This window comes from Hylobates moloch, unplaced genomic scaffold, assembly GCF_009828535.3.
Source record: "Hylobates moloch isolate HMO894 unplaced genomic scaffold, HMol_V3 SCAFFOLD_19, whole genome shotgun sequence".
Lineage (NCBI taxonomy): Eukaryota > Metazoa > Chordata > Mammalia > Primates > Hylobatidae > Hylobates > Hylobates moloch.
The window spans coordinates 62,389,398-62,411,261 of record NW_026652294.1 but is presented as its reverse complement, the minus strand read 5'-3'; the positions used below and the strand labels follow the sequence as shown (position 1 = coordinate 62,411,261).

Genomic DNA, 21,864 nt, shown 5'->3' with positions numbered 1-21,864 from the left:
ACCAAAGAAAAAAATAATAATTATAATAAAAATAATGGCACCATATTCTCTGATAAACCAGTGCCAGAAAAGCTCTTGGGGATCAAGTTTTGTCAGTCCCCAGCTTTTACCAATTTAAATTCTTGGCAGAGTATTAAAAAAAAAAAGTATAAGGTATTTGAAACTCCAGTCCCTCAGGTACTAAATCTAGCGTTTCCTGGCAATAGATGAATGTTGCTGGAGTGAAAACCTAGCACCACAGGACCATATCTCCATGGCTGTTCGTATTTATACTTAACAGACAAATATGTCATTCTTTCCGGATCCCTTTATGGGGCCAATTTTTTTTTTTTTTCTCACGTGTTACCCACCCACTTCTGATAAAAACAAAGGCCAATGAAACCCAGGACACAGCCTTTGAGTTAGCAGGATGCTCTTTGGTGTCAAAAACCATGTTTCCCCCCAGCTGCTTAATTCCCTAAGCCACAGGTATAATAAAGTAGGAACAGGATTCTAGACACACAAACCTCGGTAGAGGTTGTGAGAGGGCACAGGATCGATGTAGCCTGGTGACATTCATTCCTTGGTCCCTTCACGTGTTCTTGTTCTTTATAAGGTGGTTGTGATCCACAGAGAGAACTGGGGCTAAGATGATTTTGCCAGAACTTGGGTTGGCAGAGTCTGTGTGACTCTTTCTGGGCAGTTAGCGAAAGGACCACTTGTCCGTATTAAGGTCTACACTAATTCATAAACTATGGATCATTTTCTCTATTTGGGGGTCCTGCAGTTCCACTTCATCATAAAGCTTTCTATAGTTGCCTTTCAGAATATCTTTTCTATTCCACTCCTTTTTTTTTTGAGACGGAGTCTCACTCTGTCGCCCAGGCTGGAGTGCAGTGGTGTGATCTCAGCTCACTGCAAGCTCCGCCTCCCGGGTTCACGCCATTCTCCTGCCTCAGCCTCCTGAGTGGCTGGGACTACAGGCGCCCACTACTACGCCTGGGTAACTTTTACATTTTTAGTAGAGACACAGTTTCACTGTGTTAGCCAGGATGGTGTCAATCTCCTGACCTCGTGATCCGCCCGCTTCAGCCTCCCAAAGTGCTGGGATTACAGGCATGAGCCACCGCGCCCGGCCTATTCTCCTTCTAATTAAGTTTCTTCTCTTTTCTCTCCTCTAACCCCTGCTAATGGCATTAAGCGTAGCCTGGAAATATCTCAGATTATTTACCTCCCTGAGTCTACAGACCCCATTTCGACCTTCATCATAGAAGAAGGGAAGAGGACACACATTAGTTGAACACCTACTATCTTTTGGGCTCTGTGCTTAGTCCTTACCCACCTTTAAACTTGGATAATGAAACTTACAAGTCTCATGGAGAAAGGAATGGAATTAACATCTTAAGTACTTTGAGACCCTGAAAAACACTGCATAAAATATTGCAATGTGACATGTCCATTTCTTTGTCCAATCTAGAGTTTCATATTTTTGTAAGTGGAAAATTCATCCTTTAACTTTCAGAAAAATGAGTTTTCAGTTAAAGTGTTAAGATATCTCAACCCTCTGTACTTCATAAAATATTTATACCATAACCTGAGGGACACAGAGATGTCTCAGCAGGAATGGAAAATAACTGGGGTGAGGATTTTCAATAAGAAGTTGCCACGGGAACTTTCCACATATTCTGTGAGTACCACATAAGCTTTAGCCCACACAGCAGCCTTTCCTTAGCTCAGGCTGATACGGTGCTACTCAGCTGTCTAAGGCAGCCTGAGAACCACAGCATCTTCTCATAACAGCAACAAGGTCGACTTTTCTTTTCGTTCTCCTGCTCCCAAAATAAGGCAGCTGCCCAAGGCAGCCTCTTGCTCTCTGCCCTTTCTTTCTATTCCCTTTATAGAGTTGCTCATCTATTCTCTCAATTTCAGCCATGCCCTATGCTGACCCCTCCTTAGGGTCTCAGTCCTATGTGCTTAGCTGCTTGTGGGACATTTAAACATGCTGGCCTCATTTCAAACACAACATGCCCCAAAACAAACCCTTTTCCTCCCAAAGTTTCATACTTGAGCCAATGTCCCCAATTTTCTGGATACACACATCTGAAATACCGAAACCATTCTCACTCTGCTGTCTTTCCTAATAGTAACAATAGTTGCCGTGTATTAATAATCATAGCTAACTTTAATTAGATTCTTCCATATGCCATTGTCATTTTAAAGATGAGGAACAAGCTCAGAGATGGGAAGGGACTGGCCCAAGGTCACCTCACTGCTTGTGGTGCCACAAGAGGTGGGTTTCAATTCTGATCTTGGTCTGCCCCTCCTCAGCGCCTACACTCACAATCTCTCCATACTTTGTGGCAATCAGGCAGATCCCCGTCAGTTCTTCCCAAGAAATATCTCTTGAAGTCATAAACACTGGTCTATTCCCAGTTCACCTTGTCCCTCACCACCTTTCTCCTGGACTGATTTCCCCAGCACCATGATTTCCCTGGCTTCAACCTTTTTCCATCAGAAACAACGTTAAGAGCTCATCTTAAGGTGCTGTATTTACCATATTGAGCAAGAAGCAAACTCCAGTGGTTCCCAGGAGAGCAGCCTTGCCCAAACTATGTTCCTGGAGTATTCCGCACACTTCCCCTTGTTGAAGGAGTGAGAATCTGCTCTGTGCCAGGAAGTCAATGAGACAAATGAATGGAGCTTTCATGGTAATAAAAAAGTAGACATTGGATGAAAGTTGCATAGGTGATGAATGTTTCAAAGAAAAATGCAGAATGCTTTTGGGAGCCCCTGAAAGGTGAGCCAATCTCACCAAGCTGGCTGGTCAGGGAGGTTTCTTTGAAGAAGATCCAGATGCTGTTTGTGGGTGTATACTGGGTTGAGGAAAGCTAAAGACACGTCTTTGTTCTAGGTCTTCTCAGAGTGTGACGATGTGCTAGAATGTAGTATAACTTTTTTGAGGGGATGACTTTGTACACAGCATCTTCCAAGTGTCCTTCATGTTGCTGCCCTCTTCTTTTGTGAAGCATCTTAGAGGGCGAGTGTTCCATGGCATACTAGCTTAAGAAAGACTGCCCTGGAGGAGAAAGTCAAAGTTTGTCATCCTGGCCTTGGTGTTCCAAACACAATGACTAACTTGACTTGAATAACGTTGCCCTGCCCTGCCCTGCCCATCCACCTCACCTCCTGTTAGTGCATCCCCTTCCGCATTAGTGCAGCCATTTGCCATTAATGTGGCTCTGCGCTGCTCATCAGACACGGAGGCCCCCATCCCACAGAGAATACTGCCTTTTCCCCAACACTTGTCAAGTCATTCTCCACTCTCCAAGGTCCAGCTGGAAATTCCTACTGCAACCAAGAAAACACAGTTTCCCTTTCACTTTATTAGTTCATGTGGCTCTTTCATTTTTTGCAGTCCTCTAACCCTTAGCTATGTGATTCAATTAGATTAGGTAGATATTGGAATCTAAAGACCTTGGTTCTAGTCCCTGCTGTGAATCCACTCTGTGTAACCCTATGCTCCTGGCCTTTCTAAGTTTCAGCTTTCTCATCAGTAAAAAAGAAATATTGTTCCCTCAGAAGCTGAATTGGTTTTTCCTTTAAGAAGTGTTTGTTTGTTTAAAAAAAAAAAAGAATGTGGAGAGAACACATCTTTGCAGAAACCCTCTCCCTTGGTCTTTGAGCTAGTTCATCCAGGCTCTGTGCAGAACTCTCCATGAGTTCTCCGTGAGTCCAGTCATCACATTTTCGTTGTTTCTCTCAACTCTGCTTCTCTGTTCCCAATACTTTTACCAAAGGAATGAATCAAAGAAAAGCAGTAATGAATCTAGTAAAGCAGATGATTGGAGGCTAGGAGCGGTGTGATTGGCCTGCCATCTGGGGACTGGGTGCCGTGGGAGGACTGATGTGAATCCACGTGTGAGATTCAGCTGCGTATTGATCAAGTCCATTTGCACGTGAACCTCATCATCAGCTCCTGCTGAAGCCCTCGCTTCCCCGGTAATTGACTCTCGCATATTGATTAAGATGTTGATGTGTCTCAGGATTTCTCGGTGGTGATGCAGGCGCGCCTCCCGGCAGGCCAGGCTGGCAAAGCTCTTGCTGCACGGCTGTCACCAGGCACTCCTTAATGGATAAAGCTGTCATCTGAGAGCTGGAATGTCTTGCAGGCACAAAGACGAAATTAACTGTTCAATAATGTATGGGACATGGAAAAAACTTTACCCAACAACTCGAATTGATTGCTGTAAGTGTTTTGACTGCACTTGCCTGCTTTGCATAAAGTCAGCGACTTTGGCAAGCCTGATGTTCACGTACATCCATTTCTCGGCCTCTTTCAGAATGAGAGTTGAGAGACTTCAGCGGCTGCCAGGAATGGGCTGTCTGGAGGGAAGGGGGAAAAGGGGTTGGGGAGTAGATGGCACCACTGACACCTCTCCCTTGAGAGCCTTCAGTGATCTCTGAGCTTTAAAACGATGTGTTACTGGCAGTTTATTGGAATCTTGCTGGAATGGATCATCTTAGGCGAGTTGGGTGAATCACTGGGTATGGAATTCCTGGAGCTCTGTGTCCTCACTTTGCCCCTGGCTTGCCTCCTCCCCTTCCCTGTTAGGCTGGGACCTCTTGCAGAGAGAGGCTGTCAGTCAGACCTATGGGAGGAGGTCTGCTCTTGGTCACACATTTAACACCAGTTTGATAAACAATTTAAGTTGGACCCTGCTTATTATTTGGGACTTGGTTAAACACGTGCTGTCTAACGATCCCACAGGTACTAGAAACCACTGTATATGTCTCCTCCACTTCTCCCTCTTTAACCTGGAAAAGGGGAAATATACCAAGGTAGCAAAGCTATACTCTACATGTTTTCTGCCAAGCTCAGCCCTTTAAAAACATAACAGGATCCTTTGAACATAGCTCTGTTTTATCACAGGATGATCTTTATTGAAGTTTTAATCAACACAAGCAGCTGACAAAATAGGAGACTGTAGATTCGGCTGTACATTATGTATCTTCCTTGTGAGTCTGAAAAAAAATCATAACATTAAAAGAAGATAAAATAAACAGCCTCATTTAAAAAACAAACGAATCCCACCAAACCAAGGAAATCCTTTCGCACCCGAAGGAAGGCCTGCCGCGTGGCGTGCCGACTGCAGTCCTAGAGTTTGGAGCCTCATGGAGATCATTAACATAAAACAAATAACCATCTCGTTTTTGTCACCCACTATGAGTGAACTCAAAACCTCAGGCCCACGTCCAGAGATTCCCTCTCCACAGGCCCAGCCAGCTACGAAGGGAAGAGGGTACCAGCCCCTATGTCCAAATCCTTATCCTTTTCTTGGTCCAGCTGCTGTGCCATGGATCTGGATGGTGACTCATCATTCTGGCTGGCAGAGTCCCCTCCTCACCACTGCCTCCATCTCCTTTACTTGCTTCCTTTCTTCCCAAAGGAAGGGTCTCCACTTACTTACTGTGTGAGGGAGCACTGGATAAGAGGGAGGAATGCTTTCCTCTTTCTATCCCGATCTCAGGTCTCTTTTTGAAGCCCTTCTGCTGTCTTGCACTCCAAGAAAGGTGTCTCCCAGGCCTGCAAAGTGATGTTATTTCCACAACTGGTGTGTGGAAACTATTGAAGAGATGGATCCTGGGGGCTGCAGCCCAGCTGGTGGGACTCCTGCTTTTCTGGCCAAAGTGACGTCTCTTTTCACTGAGAAAGGAAGCTAAGGCAAGGTCAAAGAGGCCTCAGGGGCAGGGGGTGCCATGGAGTGTTGTGATGGAGAGCCAGTCTCTTGGGTTGTTTAGATCTGGATTTGAATCTCAGCTCTGCCTCTCACAAGGTATGGGCCTAGCACCTGGTAAAGTTCTCAAAATAGGCATCGACAGAAGGAATGCATAGGGAGGAGAAGGATGGGCAGGATGTGGTCCAGATGGGGCACCCAAGCAAGGAGGACATACAAAGTGTGAGAAAGATGAGCTAGATATGGTTCCTCAGAAAGGTTTCTTGAAATAACAGATGGATACCTATTGGCCCAGAAGCATTTAAAAGTCCAAGCTAGGACTAAGCACACTGGGGACGAGAGGATTGGCCTGAGCATCCTTGGGGAGTCTGGAGGGTTGTGCGGTGCCACGGGCACTGTTGGAGAGCCTCAAAGGCCAGGTGGGGCCTGGGAATGAGCATGTGATTCTTGAATAGGACAGTGGTAGGATCTGTCCTTTGGGAATGATTACTTGGCCATAGTGGAGTGACGGCGAGTGGGCCAGCAGGAGCCTAGACACATGCTTTGTCCAGGATGGCCACCTTGTGTTGGGTATCAAGGGCCAGAGCTAAGACTCTCAGCATCAGAGAAGGAACTGATATGGTCTTGGCAGGTCTTGGGGGAGATGGCTGCCCAGCCATCCTGATCCTGTGAGTACTGTGGTGGCATTCATAACAGAGTTTCCACCTGAGCATAAAGATTTTCCAGGAAGCTTCCCTGGAAGTTCTGTTTCTGTGCGTCTTATCAATTTGCAACCACATCCAGGGAACTGGGCCAGTAGGCCAAGACTTATTCCTGTTATCCCTCCCCTCCCTTGCTTTCCTCAGATACTTGTTCTCTGTGTGCTCTGGCAGACGGTGGAGATACAATGATGAGACACACCAGGTTCCTCGCCCCAGATGTTCTCAGCCCAAAGGAGAGAGACAAACTGATATGCAGCCATGGCCAAAGTGCAGAGGAGGCCAAGAGAACAGGATGACTAACTCAAATGAGAAGCATAGTTCACAGAGACTCATAACTCCCTATTGATCAAGGGTACAGAGGAACTTGGCCTCTCCAAAAAAGCAAGAGAGGTTCCAAACCTTACTCATTGCAGTGGGATGAAAGATTGGGAGAAAATAGAAGAAATACACAGAAGGGTATGATTGGGTCTTATCTGAGTCCATTTGTGCTGCTACAACAAAATACCTCAGACTATGTCATTTATAAATAATAGCAGTGTGTCTCTTACAGCTCTGGAGGCAGGGAAGTCCAAGACCAACATGCCAGGTTTGGTGTCTGGCAAGCCCTTGCCTCTGCTTCAAAGATGGCCCATTGTGCTGAGTCCTCACATGGCGGAAGGGAGAGCAGAGGTGGGTGGGGTGAACTTGGTTCCTCAAGCCCTTTTTATAAGGGCACTAATTCCATTCATGAGGGCTAATCACCTCCAAAAGGCCCTACCTTGTAATGCTATTGCACTGGGAATTAATTTTCAACATGCATTTTGGAGCAACACAAACATTCAAACTACAGCAGATCCATCCAGGCATGTGATTTGGTAGAAAACCCAGGCAAGCCCAGCCACAGCAGCTCATTTGAGCACTCGGGCCTGCGAGAGGCCACTTCGGAGTCAACACACAGGTACAGGATTCGCAGAAGAACTTTGCAATTATTCTGGCTACCTTTAACTTCTAGATTTTCCTGGGATACAGAAAGTACTTGCGCTTCAGCCTTAGGGAAGAGAAGTAAATTAGGTCAGAACTGCATTTTGTCCTCATGGGTAAAGGGGGTGAATTGTCGCAGAGCTTAGGTAACCAATGGCCAACTCCCGCATTCTGTCTTAGGGCAATTACAATAAGTGATCTGAAGTGGTGAGAATGGAAATGATTTATTCTGAGAACCTTGTCAGTACTGCTGTTAAATCATTTGTATTTCATTGTGGGCCGTGAGTGGGCTAGACTACATTCCTTTGCTTCAGGCCCCCCTCCGTGCCATTTCCACAACTGGTTATTTCAGGTGACAATTAACAGGAAATGATGCTAACAGCCCCAGGGTGGTCACTTTTCTGAGGGACTCTGCGTATTAAGTTTCAGTTACTTAGAGTCTCCCATCTCATCTAAGTCCCCAAAAGGAAATGAACTGCTTCTATAGTTGTCACAGAAAATCAGTTACTTTTTTTTTTTTTTTTTTTTTTTTATCTTTCCCAGTTTCTGTTCTGTCAGTCAAGTTTCAGGAAGTTAAACTAAGAGTTAAACCAAAGGTTCTCTGGGGTCTCATCTGTAAGAAACTCATCTATTTCTTCTACAATCCAAACTCCAAAGACAAAGTCAAAAATGAAAAGCATAAGCAGCAAATCATAATGTGGAATAAAATAGTGTTTGTCTTTTTCCCTTCAATATTTTAATCTCATGTTATGGAGAATGCTCTCAGCAGGGAACCCAGCATTTCCTGCTCTGATGGTATCCATGCTCTTTCCTTCTTTTCTGAGGACTGCTGCGTCAGGACCACGGAATAGGATGTGTTGGTTCCCAGGGCAATGTAGCAAATGGAGGTCCCACCCGGACAGGCAGGATGTGCAGCAGTTTCTGCTGACCGCGGCCATCGCAGCTGCTGTGGTGCCTTTCTGTTAAGACAGCGAGCAGTGTCTGTTTGAAGTCTGTTCTTTGGGAAGGAGACCCAAGAGAACTTGAGCTGGGCTTGTCTGGATATCAAAGTCCAAATTAAAAATTTATTCTAGTGTTTGAAAAATTCCTGGCCAAAACCTTCATATAGATAAAAAATACAAACTCCCTGCTTTCTTCAGTGTCTCTGATTGAGGACGAGAGGATTTATTTCTAAAAAGAAATAATGAAAGCGAGGCCGAAAAGTTCCATAAAAGAGCTCAGGTCAGACGGCCTCTTAGCTAAATCTGTAAGAAAAGTAATCTGTTAAACCACTTTGGGCAACTGGGAAGCACTTGTATTAGTTATCATTTGTGAATCTTCGTTTTCCCCCTTTCCTATTGCATGTCGGATCACCTGGCTCTTTCTTTTTGCCGGATGTAAAGGGTAAAGAATGAGAAAGAGTTTCTCTTCCATATCCCATACTCCTACCCCATTAGACAGAAGAGTAGAGGAGAAAGCTTTGTTTAAAAGTTGTGATATTGGGAGGGAAAAAAAGATTGCCAAGCAGATAATGTAATAGTAATTATGAAATTATTGATAAAAAGAACATAAAAATCATTAGGCCAAAACAGAAAAAAATTAAGGAAAGAGTGAACATTTAAGAAATAAAATTAAACCAAGGCCATTAACAAAATATACAGAAGAAGTAGAACTACCTGACATGGGACATTATTAGTGAAATGTGATTTTGGTTGTTGTTGTTATTGTTTTTATTTGTTTGTTTGAGATGAAGTCTCTCTCTGTCACCCAGGCTGGAGTGCAATGGCTTGATCTCTGCTCACTGCAACCTCTGCCTCCTGGACTCAAGCGATTGTCTTGCCTCAGCCTCCCGAGCAGCTGGGATTACAGGTGCCCACCACCACACCCAGCTAATTTTTTTGTATTTTTAGTAGAGATGGGGTTTCACCATGTTGGCCAGGCTAGTTTCAAACTCCTGACCTCAAATGATCCACCCGCCTCGGCCTCCCAAAGTGCTGGGATTACAGGTGTGAGCCACCATGCCCAGCCATGAAATGTTGAAACAGAAGTTGAGAATGAGAAATTAGCTCCAAGGGCAAAACAACTAGATGAAGGATCAGGATGAATATATCAAGTTTAGATTGAAAGCAAAGGGCTGAATAGAAGAAAGTGATTGATAGAACCATATCGACAGACAGAAGCAATGGCAACTATGAAGGCAGACAGCCCCAGAACTACAGAGACACAAAACAGTCCGCAAAAATGAATGCTAAGCCTCAAATGAATTCATACAGATCCTCTGGTAAAGGGTTTTTGCTATTGTGGTTGTTTTGATAAACTTCATAATTTGAAGTATAACTAAGATACCTAGCATTAGTGTACAGTTTGATTAATTTTTCAGAGTGGACACACCCACATGACCACCATTTGGACCTGGCCATGGAATAATGCCATTACTGTAAGGCTACCATCTTTACTCACACATTCCAAGAGTGACCCCTCTTTGGACAGCCATCAGTATAGATTAGTTTTGTCTGCCATTGAAGGTCCATAGAGTCATACAATTTTTTTTTATTTCTTCCTTCACTCAACATTATACTTTTTATCCATACTGTTGCACATAGCGGTAGTTTGTCCATTCTCAGTGCTATATAGTATTCCATTGTATATATGCCATAATGAACACCTTTCTCCTGTTGATAGACATTTGTGTCACTTCTAGGCTCTGGCTAGTAGAAATAGTACTGCTATGAATATTCTTGTGCGTGACTTTTAATGCCCTTATACACAGATCTCTTTGTGTATATATCAACAAGAATGGTTGCGTCAGAGACTATGCACATACGTTAGCTTTAGTAGATACCACAAAAACAATTTTTCAAAGCATGACATCAGGTTCCATGCCTGCTAATGGCACGTAAGAATTCCTGTCATTTCAGATTCTCACCAGTATTCAGCATTGTCAATTTATCTGAAATTTATATTCTAATAAGAAAGTGGTTAATACTGAATTGTGATTCTAAGTTTGCATACCTAATTTTGTATATTTTCATAAGTTCGTTACAAATTTAAACATCCTCTTTTGTAAAGGGACTGTTCAATAATTTTTTGTCCATTTTTAATACATTATATGTCATGTTGTTGTTATATAAGAAATCTTTAAATATTCTGGATATATTTACCTTCTCCCACTCTATGAATGGTATACGTATGCCTGTGTTTTCTTTACTTTTTTTCATGAGAAGTTGTTAATTTTAGTGAGACCAATTTATCAATCTTTAGTTTTATGGTTAGTAAATTTTATATATTGTTTTGATTTATCTACCCCAAGCTCATGAAGATATTCTCATATGTTGTATTTTAGAAGCTTTATTGTTCAACCTTTTATACTTAGGCCTATGTTCCATCTGCAATGGACTTTTGTGTATGGTGTGAGATAAGGGGTCAAAGAATTTTTTTTCTTTTGGAAATCCAATTAACCCAGCCATTTGTTTTCACACACTACATTGCAGTGGTGCCCATGTTGTAAATTAGGTGATTTCTATGCAGCTCTGTTTCTGGACTCTCAACTCTGTTCCATGGATCCATTTGTCTCTATTTACACCAATATCACACTGCCTTAATTACTGTGGCTGTATAAGTTTTGATATCGCTGGTAGTACAAGTCCTTCAGCTTTCTTCTTTTTCAATTTTGTCTTGACGATTTTTAACACTTTGTATTTCTACGTAAATTTTAGAATTAGCTTACCAATTTTAAGAAGGAAGGGAGAGTGGATGGTAGAGAGGAAGGGAGGGTGGATGGGAGAGAGGAAGCAAGGGAAAAAGGAGGAAGGAGAGAGAAAGAAAACCTGCTGGGATTTTGACTAGTATTGCATGGAAGCATAGGCCAATTTGAAGAGCGTTAACATTTTTACAACTGTGGGTCTCCCAATCCAATTTACATGTTGTATCTCCTCATTTATGTAAGTCTTTAAAAACTATTCTCTGCAATGTTCTGCATTGCTATGCATTGGTCAGGTGCATATTTTGCTAAATTTATTCCTAACAAGTTGCTTAATTTTTTTAAATACTATTATAAATGGCATCAAATTTAAAGTATTATTTTCTAATATTTGTTGCTAGTACACAAAAACATAGCTGATTTTTGTATGTTGACTTTATATTCATTAGTTTAGCTAAATTGCTGACTCATTCTAATAATTCACCTGTAGATTCTATGCATACAATCATGTCCACAGATAATATCAGGTTTGTGTCTTTTCTAATCCTTAAATTTTGAAATTTCTTTTTCTTGTCTAAACTAAACTACTCTGGCTAGAACCTCCAGTACACTGTTACATAGAAGTGGTAAGAGTGAACATCCTTGTCTCATTGCTGGTCTCCAGTAGAAGTGTTCATACTTCATTATTAAGTATAGACTTTTATAGATGAAAGGGTTCCCTTCTAGTCCTAATTTGATACCAGTTATAGTATCAGTGATGAACAAGTTCTGAGTTTTAACAAATGCTTTTTATTCGTCTTTTGAGGTGTTCATGGGGTTTTTCTTCTTTATTTTGTTTCTGTGGTGAATTATATTGATTGATTGATTTTTAAGTGTTAAACCAACCTTGCATTTTTAAAAGAAACTTTATTTTGTCATGATATCCGATCCTTTTAAAATATCTCTAGATTTGGTTTGCCACTATGTTGCTCAAGAGTTTTAGATCTATATTACGATGAAGGATTGGTCTATAATTTTCTTCTCTTGGAATGTCCTTGACAAGTTTCAGTATCAAAGTAATGCTGGCCTCATAAAATGAGTAGCGAAGTATTCCTTTTTCCAATCCCTGGAAGAATTTGTGTAACACTCATTTTTTCCTCATATGTTTGAAATAACTCCTCACTCAAATGTCTGGGCCTCGATATTTCCTTGTAGGAATTGTAAATTATAGATTCAATTTCTCTAGCAAATATGTGAATATTCAAATTATCCATTTTTTCTTATGTCAATTTTTGCATTTTTCTAGGTGTGTGTCCATTTCACCTGCATGTTCAAAGCCACTGACATAAAATTCTTCTTAATATCATCTTAATATTTTGTTTAATGTCTTTAGGGTGTGTGTTAGTAGTTTATGCTTTTGATTTATCCAGATCAGTCTCTCCAGGGATCTATTTATTAGGCTTTCCCTGAAAATATGGACAAATACATAGAAATTCATCATTCAATAAAAAGTTAAGAGAATGCCAACTGAAAGATATATAGTGTGTTGGTAATTAAAAGCAGGAGAAATTGTAATTGATTGATTGGGAAGCTCACAGGGGACTTGAGATAAACCTTGAAGGAAAGGTAGAATGTTGACAGTATTAATAGAAAAGGCATTATTGGCATAAGAGAAATTTGGATAATGTGTAGCAGAAAATTGGGAAAAAATGGGATGGTCTGGACAATCAAGAGATTTGAGTCATAGACAATGAGAAGACACTGAATTCATATTTTCAATATTTTCATATGTTGACTATTTGGAAAATATGAGGAATGATGTTGAGGAAAGACACTAAGTTGTCCAGCCTGGTGACTGGGAGAAGAAAAAGAAGGCAAGAGGAAGAGCATTTCATGGTTAGAAATGTAGACTTTGTAGGTCCCAGTCAAAAGCTGCAGGCTGGAGCCAAGACAGTGGAGGAGCTGTCAAGACAAGGAACAGCATGAGGATGTGATCAGGCTGTGTCCAGAACCATGGGCTTTACTCCCTTTACAGCATAAGAGGAGGAAGGAGTCAGTGAGCATAGACCAGAGAGGGGAGCCTGGAGCCGCAGAAGCCAAGAAAGCAGGCTTTCTAGTAGGGCAGAGTTCATTGTATCAGACTCTACAACTCAGCCGAGGGATGAGGACCCAGAAAGCCACTGGACTCAGCACGCGGGAAGTCACTGTGGGCCTTTGTGGAATATAGGGAGGTAGTAAATGTCTGATGTCAATGGGAAGAGAGAGAAGAGAGGGCTTCATTCTAAGGGGCATGCTTTTCCAAGCTGTGCAACCCACTCTGTCTTCCATTCACAATTATCTATTGGTTGCCTGCCTATTCCAGTCACAAAGCTAGGTATTCATTATATGGTAGTGAACAAAATAATAGACATGGCCCCTCTCCTGTTGAGCTCATATCTAATGAGGAGCTAAACATCAAATAAATATAAAGAAATGATTAAAAACCATGACTAGTGCTTGGGGAGAAAGAAGAGGGAATTATGAGAGAGAATAAAAGAAGGAGGCTGATTTAGATTGCAGCAGGGATTGGGGAACGCCTGACCACGGATTCATATATGTAGAGGCATGAAAGAGTTCTGACAGCATTGAAATAACAAGATGGGCTGTTTGTTTGAGTGTCTCCTTGGGGGCCAAGTAAATTCTGGGGTTCTAGAACTTGCCGGGCATCATGACCCCACAACTTCATCTAATTCCCAAACCTCCCTCCCCATCACATGCCTGTCTTCAGGAGACAGAGAATCAGTCAGAAAGCAGAAACCACCGCAAGCCAAATTAAAGAAGAAAATGTGTAGCTCAAGGCAAAATCTTCTTCCAAAGAACACAAGGAAGATGAATCTACCATTGTTGAGTTATAATGTTGGGAGATTATGAAGGCTAATATGATTAATTGTAATTATCATTTATAATGTATACTCATAATGATATTGCTTCTAGAACATCTTCATTATCTTTCACTTTTGAAATGCTTGGGCTTCCCAACAGATTTCAGAAGGGGCTTTTATTGGGCCCAGATCATCAATCCAAACCTTTTAAGGTAAGGGTGTTGCTACCTCAGAAGCCAAAGAGGCATTTCCTATCCTGGAAAGCACTAAATAGTCATTAGCTTCTTCAATCTGTTTACCAGCCCGCCTGTCATTGGGATTCGACAGCCCTCAAAATTAACACCCTGCTCTATTTGTCCATCACAGGGCTGTCCCACAGACTGCAGTTCTCAAGTGGCCTCAGGCAAGCCTTATTTCATGCCAGAGCTAAGTTCCTGGGGAATAACATGTCTGAATTGAATTTGGTTTATTCAGTTCCATTTGAAATGTAAGCCTTGTTTAAAAGAAAGCCATACTCGATTTTATTTTTCAAGCAAATCTTCATCGTCTGACCTAATTGGTCTCGGAGACCCTAATTTGGAGAGAGTTCATGCCCTTCATTTATCGTTGTGGCAATGTCAAAATCAGGATGGTTTCTTTTTCACCACCTATGCTGCCTTTGTAATAGCAAGGATGCACCAAGCAACACTACTCTCCCCCAGTGTCAGCAAGGCCCCTCTCTCCATCATCTCTGGCCACCCTCTGTCTGTCTCAGTTTCTTCTGACTTCACTGTAGGGCTCCCCTGGCCTCCTCAGTCTTGTCTCACTTGGACACCTGCTCAGTGGGAACCCATGTCCTTGACCATCTCGGCTGGCCCATGCACCTTGGCCTGTTTTCATGCAGACCCTTTGGAATCCACAGGGACAACTCACCAGTGACCAGGGGCAGAGCAGCTGTATCAACTCAGCTTGGGGAAGCTCAAGTATCCAGTGATCTTGGCTGTGTGGAGTTTGAAATTAAGCCCAATGTATTACTCACGGCAAAACCAGGGGCCAGCCAAGTTAAATAGAGCACTCCCCGAAACATTCACGGACTGATTAGAGAAGGAAGCTCCGATTTGAAGAGAGGCTATTTTGTGTCTGCTTTTATTTTTTTAAACAACATGCTTTCCATTAGTGAGATGGGAAAAGTAGAAACCTCAAAGAATATTTATTAATTTAAAATGTTCAGGTCTGTGACCATATGCCATGTGCCTTTAACTTCATAATAATGGCCACACTTTTATTGAGGTCTTCCTTTGTCCAGAAACTGTGATAAGCACTTTGTAAGCACCTTCTCATTTAATCTTTCTGAAAACTCTGTGATGTAGGTACCATTCTTACTCCTGTTTGCAGATGGGCCAGCTGAGGTCCAGAGAGAGTAAGCACACTCTGTTTTTAAGTAAGTGGTAGAGCTAAAATTTGAACCCTGGCAGTCTGCCTTCCTATTCTTGCCCACTCTTAAACAAATACAAGTACCCAGGAGCTTTCATGAAGAAAGCCCCTCAAAAGAAAGCTGTGACATTACCCCATGGGTTCATAAGTGGGCGCAAGTTTTTTTTTTTTTTTTTTGAAAGATCTCTGAAGGCCAGGAATTCAATAAGGCAGAACACACCCCACTGAACCAAGCAGGGCTTGAGTTTGCAGATTATTTTCCGACCAGAAGGAGTTCATTGACTTGGAGGAAGAAAGGAGATCATTTAATGGACTTACAGAAAATATTTTTGTTTTCGCTTTTTTTCTCTCGCAGAACAGTTCAAATCTTCCAGGCTGTGGATCATTCCCTCTGTTGGCCTTTCTACCTGGGATTGTTATGAGAGGCCTGAAGCTAAGTCCCCGTGTCCCCCACTGGCCAGGCCTGCCCTCTCGTTTGGTCAGGGCACCCACACTGCCTTTGCAGCTGCATATCCACATAGACATATTTATTGGAGCAGTGAGAATCTCACTTCTCAAAAAGCCCCGGGAATTAGATTGTTTTCCACACTGAAAGTTTTCATTTGAAAAATAACCCTCTTTGTTTAACTAATGAAAAGGAGGGGCTGCTGCTAGCTTCTCAGGCTGGGTAAGAATTCCATGGGCAGTAATTCTGTTTCTCAGTGGAAAATGTTTCGGTTTCTTAATGTTGTTTTGCAGACTGGTCCCTGCCCGGCCCTTGCTCCCAGGACCACACATACACACATGTGCACATTCACCCATGCACAGTGCAGCATTTTCCACCCTTCCCTGTTGGGGATGGTTGCATCCTCTTTCCAACACCTGCAGAACAAAAACGAGGTGGGTCAGTAGCTGTCACCCAGCCAGAGGCATCCCTGCGTGTACGGGAACAGAACGCTTTCCCTGGCCACGCTTTCAACCCCAGAGGCTGGGTGGGCCACAGAGGAAGGAAATTGGACTCCAAACTTCTCTTATTTCTGTGCATCTCCATGTCAAGCAATTCTCTCACACTATGGAGGGGGTGTTCTGTAACGTTCCCTCCTCATTAGGTTCATATGAAATGGCGATAAACACAGCGCTGTCATCATTGGACTTACAGTGTGGCCAGCATGGTGCAGAGTGGTCTGGACTGCACAAATCAAAATATGGTCCCAGGAGACAACTTAGTGGTGGCAGAAAAAGCATGGATGCTTGCATTTAGATAGACCTGCAATGTCACTTGAACGGCTCAGCCCACGTGCAAGCAACTGCTGAACTACTCTGAGCCTTTTGCATTCACAGCTATGGACAAGAGAAGTTATGTAACTCACAGGCAGGTGCAGTGCCCTGGGTGGTGTTTCTCACGTAGTAGATGTTCAAGGAACATCTGTCTTCTTCCTTCTCCTTTGTTCTCTGAAAACTAGCCATCTCGCCTCTAGCTGGGGGCCAAGCCCCATTCCTACAAAACAAGTTACAAACAGTTGAGTGCAGCCACACCAGAGCTGAGTCCAGAGCAGGGTGTCCTCACCAAGGTCCACTGCAGAGTTAATGTGTACTGTCAAGGGGGTGCTGTGTGCTGTAGTGCTGGGGGATCCGACACCAGTGGGAACTGTTAGGTCTGTTATCCAGAAATTGGAAGTGTTCCTTCTCTCTATAGCCTTTATGTGGGACAGATATACCTAGCCTGAGTATGTGGCTTAAACACAGTTCTGCTTAAAGCAGGCAAAAGGACTGGGCAAAATAACCACCATGTGAAAATAGACATTTAGGAGATCCGCATGCATTAAATGTAAAGAGAAGATTAGCTGTTAGCATGGAGCAGATGAATAGCTTTAAAAGTAGACGGGGATAGTATGAAACAAGTCTGTCAGTCAGACTGCTTTTAGTTCTAAGTGATGAAAACCTTCTTCTATATTACCTCTAGCAAATAAATAAATCAGTAATTTATTGGTTCATATAACCAAGATATTCTGGGTTAGAGCTCCAGCTGGGGCTGAATACACAAAGTCGTATGATGCTGGGAGGGCTAGCTGCTTTGCTGGCTCTCTTTCTCTCTCCATGTCCATATTTTGTCTAATAGCCTAATTCTCTACTCTTTCTTTCGAATTAGCATCCTACTCTCAACTTGGTAGCTCCAACAGAGAAATTCTATCTCTCAGCATAGGCATATCAAAACCAGGGCGGATTCTAATGGACCCAACCCTGAATATATTACTGGCTAGAGGATAAGGCGCTATACATTCTCTGCTACAGAAAGTGCAGATCTAGACAGATCTGTTTAAGTGACACCCTCTCTAAATGACAGTGCAGGTCCAAGGCTCCATTCAACCCAATGTTTTCATATCTCCGTTCATATCTCCGTTCTAGCTACGATCTAGCCACTGGGAACACAGCAGTGGACAGGGGAGATGATGCCCGGCTCCCAGGCAGCTTATGGTCTTGTGAAGAGCCAACATTTTAGTTGAATCCTGCTACTACCTGCTACTCTGCATCAAGAACCAAACAGAAGTACAGAGTCCTCTCTGTTCACAAAAAAGCCAATGTCTTTATAAAATTAACAGAAAGTCACCAAATACAGTTCTGTACACTGAACATTCCCACATGTCAAATACAGTTCTGTACACTGAACATTCCCACATGTCAAATACAGTTCTGTACACTGAACGTTCCCACATGTAAAGCAAGCATACATATTGTCTCGCATTCCAGCCAGCAGGGCAGCCTCAGTGTGGAACCCGCCTGTTGAATGGCACCTCTGGAAGGTGTGCAGCAGGCAGTACTGCCAACCAGAAACGGCCGGGGCTTTCAGGAGACATCACTGCCTCGGAGTTTCTTGCAGAAAACTTTCACATTCATCTCACACACAAGGACTGCAGACTGCTTCCTTGTGTGTGTGTGTATGTGTATATATGTTCTCTGATCAAAAGAAAGTGGGATACTCTGTAATCAATGATATGAAATGGAATTACACCCTGAGTACACTGTAATGGGCATTGTGGATTTAGGTTAGGGGAGAAACGGTGGCCTCCCAAAATTTCTGTATTGGGAGGGACCAGTAGACTTGTGTTTTCTGATGACTTGGATGTGTGATGGTGTGGGAGGACAGCCTCATCAAATATAATTTACTCAGTATTTATTGAGGGCCTACTATGTACCAATCCTCTGGTTATATAAAAACAAATAACACAGCATTTCTGCTTCATGGATAGAGTGGCTAAGTCGGGGACCTGCACATAAACCAAGCACACTACAGTGGGTAAGTGCTCTAAGGGTCTGTGCACAGCACATGACACTGTGACATGTTAAGGCATGCAGTAATCTCTTAGTGCCTATGGTGGGGATGAATGATTTTCTCCTCATCTCTGAATGGCTGGGTGGAACCCCAGCATGGAGCCTTGGCTGGAAACTAGAGGATTCTGGACAACGACGAGGACAGACTCTAATGTCAGGCCTCGGAACCATCTGAGGCCACCGCCTGTTAAGCACGCTTAACCTCTGTGGACCCAAGGTGGTGTGTGACAAGCATCCCCAGGGCTTGCTGGACAATCATTACTTTTTATTATGTTTCGTACTGTCAGGTGCTCCGAAATCCACATGGACTGCTCTTATGATTTCAAGTTATCCCAAAAGAGAAACTCAAGAATCAGTGATGAGCACAGCGGGGAATGAGCCGGCTGCCTATCTCAAAAGGGCACATCACCATAATCACAGATATACCATGAGCATATGCAGAAAGAATGTACCGAGGGAGTGTGTGTCAGGAGCAGCCAAGAGGATACATAAACCAGGTGCCCCTCCCAGCATCGCTCTCCCCCACCAAAGCAGTGCCTTTAAAATATGTGATAGGTGCCCACATTGTCTCTCTGGCCCTGCAGAATGCCCCTCCCCCAACAGCCACCTTTGCTGCTCTTCCTCTAAATCCACCCTGGGTCTCCCGTGGGCTGGCTGTTGCCTTCATATTTCATGCAGAATGTGCAGCTTCCCAGGAGCCGGAGGCATGCCCTGCATTCTGATGCATCGGCTGGCTCTGACACCAGCCAGCTCCAGAGCATGCCTAATGAGATGGCTGACACTGAGGCAGAAGAGCCAGGCCAGGCTGCGGACTGCCTGCTGCAAACATGGAGTGGGGTGACAGGAAGGCACCGAGGGTGAACCCGGGGGAAAGATGGCCGTTGCCTTTTTAAGACACGACTCTCTAGCATCAGATACTACAAACATGGGCCAATTTAAACCACACCAGGAATGAATCACAGCCTCGAATAAAGAGCAATTTGGATCAAGGAACATCCTTGGGGAAAGCATAAAACTAAAAGAGGAAGGAGAAGCGGCAAAGACTAAGAGAAGGCAGAAGCTTTGAAATCACTCATATTTCAGTAGGCAGAGTGGTTGCCCATTTTAGTTTTTCTTCCAGTGTAGAGCTCCTTCAAGTTTCCTTAGAGACCACTTCATTATCTAAAAGATCCTGCTGAACAGAAGTTTTTCCTTTCCTTAAAGCCTCATCTACCTTAATTTCACGCATTATTCCTTGTTTTGACTGGCTCTATCAGGATAAATTGACCCTTGCTTCCCATGGTATTTATGGCATTTATCCTCGGGGTAGAGCCAGTACCGACAATCACCATCCCAAAGCTACGAGGATGCCATGGTAACATGCTCATCAGCCATCTACTTAACACTTTGCCCAAGCCTAGTCCCGTTTCATCATCCCAGCAACTTGATGAGTTAGGTGCGGATGAGAAAACCAAGAATGACAGAAGTTTATACAAGGCCATACATCAGACCAAAGGTCTCAAACATGGGCCCGCCTTCAGTACTTTCAAATGAGCTGGATACCCACCAAAAAAAAAAATCAAAATCTACCATTCCACTTGGTTGTATGTGGCAAATCATGACTTCTAATCATTTAATGTAGATAAAATAGTAGGAAATGAAACTTTACAGTGACATAGGAAAGATTGTTATTTACGTCATGGACTCTAACAAAGAAATTTCCTTTAAAGCTTTAATTTTGTCATTTGCGTTTCTCTCTCTCTCTCTGTGTGTGTGTGTGTGTGTGTGTGTGTGTGTGTGTGTGTGTAATAAGCCGTTGGTTTTGGCTCTGAAGATTCTAATTTCATAATGAAATTCATAGTTCTTTATTGAATGCTTACCACATGTCTCACAGTTTTCATTAATTGTCTCATGTTATCCTCCTGACACTGTGATCCAGGTGATATCGTCCCACTTTGGAGATGAGGAAACTCTTGTTCAGACAAGTTACATAGATGGGCCAAGACCACAGAGCTCTTAAGTGGAAGGACAGGAACCTGCCTGGCTTAAAGCTACAGATACTGCTCATAGTAAGCCACCCTGTTTTGCAGCCATGTGGTATCCAACATATTTAATATCATTCAATGCCCTGTGTTTCCCAGCATCATTGTTCTTTTTGTACCTCCTGCCCGCTGGGTTCTTGAAATATTTTCCCTGTTAATTCTTGCTCTTTTCCAGAGGAATTGAATATCAGGATATCAAAGAGATATCTGCATTCCAGTGTTGACTGCAGCATTATTCACAACAGCCAAGGCATGGAAGCAACCTGAATGTCCATCAGCAAATGAATAAAGAAAATGTGGTGTATACATATAATGAAATACTACTCAGCCTTAAAAAGAAGGAAATCCTGCCTTTTTGTTTTTGTTTTTGTTTTTTGTTTTTTGTTTTTTTTTGAGATGGAGCCTTGCTCTGTCACCCAGGCTGGAGTGCAGTGATGCGATCTCAGCTCGCTGCAACCTCCACCTTCTGGGTTCAGGCGATTCTCCTGTCTCAGCCTCCTGAGTAGCTGGGACTACAGGCGCCCACCACACCTGGCTCATTTTTGTATTTTTAGTAGAGACGAGGTTTCACCATGCTGGCCAGGCTGGTCTTAAACTCCTGACCTCATGATCTGCCCTCCTCGGCCTCCCAAAGTGCTGAGATTACAGGCATGAGCCACTGCACCCTGCCCCTTCACTTTCTGACAGCATGGATGAACCTGGAGTCCATTGTGTTAAGTAAAAAAAAGCCCAACACTGAAGGACAAATACTACATGGTCTCACTTATGTTAGGAATCTAAAATGGTCAAACTCAAGCAGAAAGTAGAATGGTGGTTGCCAGGGTCAGAAGGAGGGAAAAAATGGGGAGAAGTTAGACAAAGTGCATAAGTTGTGTGATACGCATAAGTCCTGGAGAGCTACTACATGGTGTAGTCTCTAGAGTTAACAATATTGTACTGCATACCTAAAATTTTGCTAAGAGGGTAGATCTTAGGTTAAGAGTAAAAGAAAACTTGCACTTTTTGGCCGGGCACAGTGGCTCATGTCTGTAATCCCAAAACTCTGGGAGGGTGAGGTAGGCGGATTACCTGAGGTCAGGAGTTTGAGACCCGCCTGGCCAAAGTGGTGAAACCCCTTCTCTACTAAAAATACAAAAATGAGCCGGGCGTGGTGGTGCATGCCTGTAATCCCAGCTACTCGGGAGGCTGACTCAGGAGAATTGCTTGAGCCCAGGAGTTAGAGGTTGC

General features: G+C 43.2%; 1 non-coding gene across 1 annotated transcript in view; it reads right to left on the bottom strand.

Moving 5' to 3' along the window:
* Window positions 1-4,894: 4,894 nt before the first annotated feature.
* The window catches only part of LINC03041 (long intergenic non-protein coding RNA 3041), a 78,659-nt gene continuing 61,689 nt past the window's right edge, over window positions 4,895-21,864 (bottom strand). The window contains exons 2-4 of the transcript XR_009211168.1: window positions 16,657-16,784; window positions 16,105-16,168; window positions 4,895-5,001 (exon numbers count right to left, since the gene is read on the bottom strand). This is a non-coding gene — a transcript (long intergenic non-protein coding RNA 3041). The remainder of the gene's footprint in view (window positions 5,002-16,104; window positions 16,169-16,656; window positions 16,785-21,864) is intronic.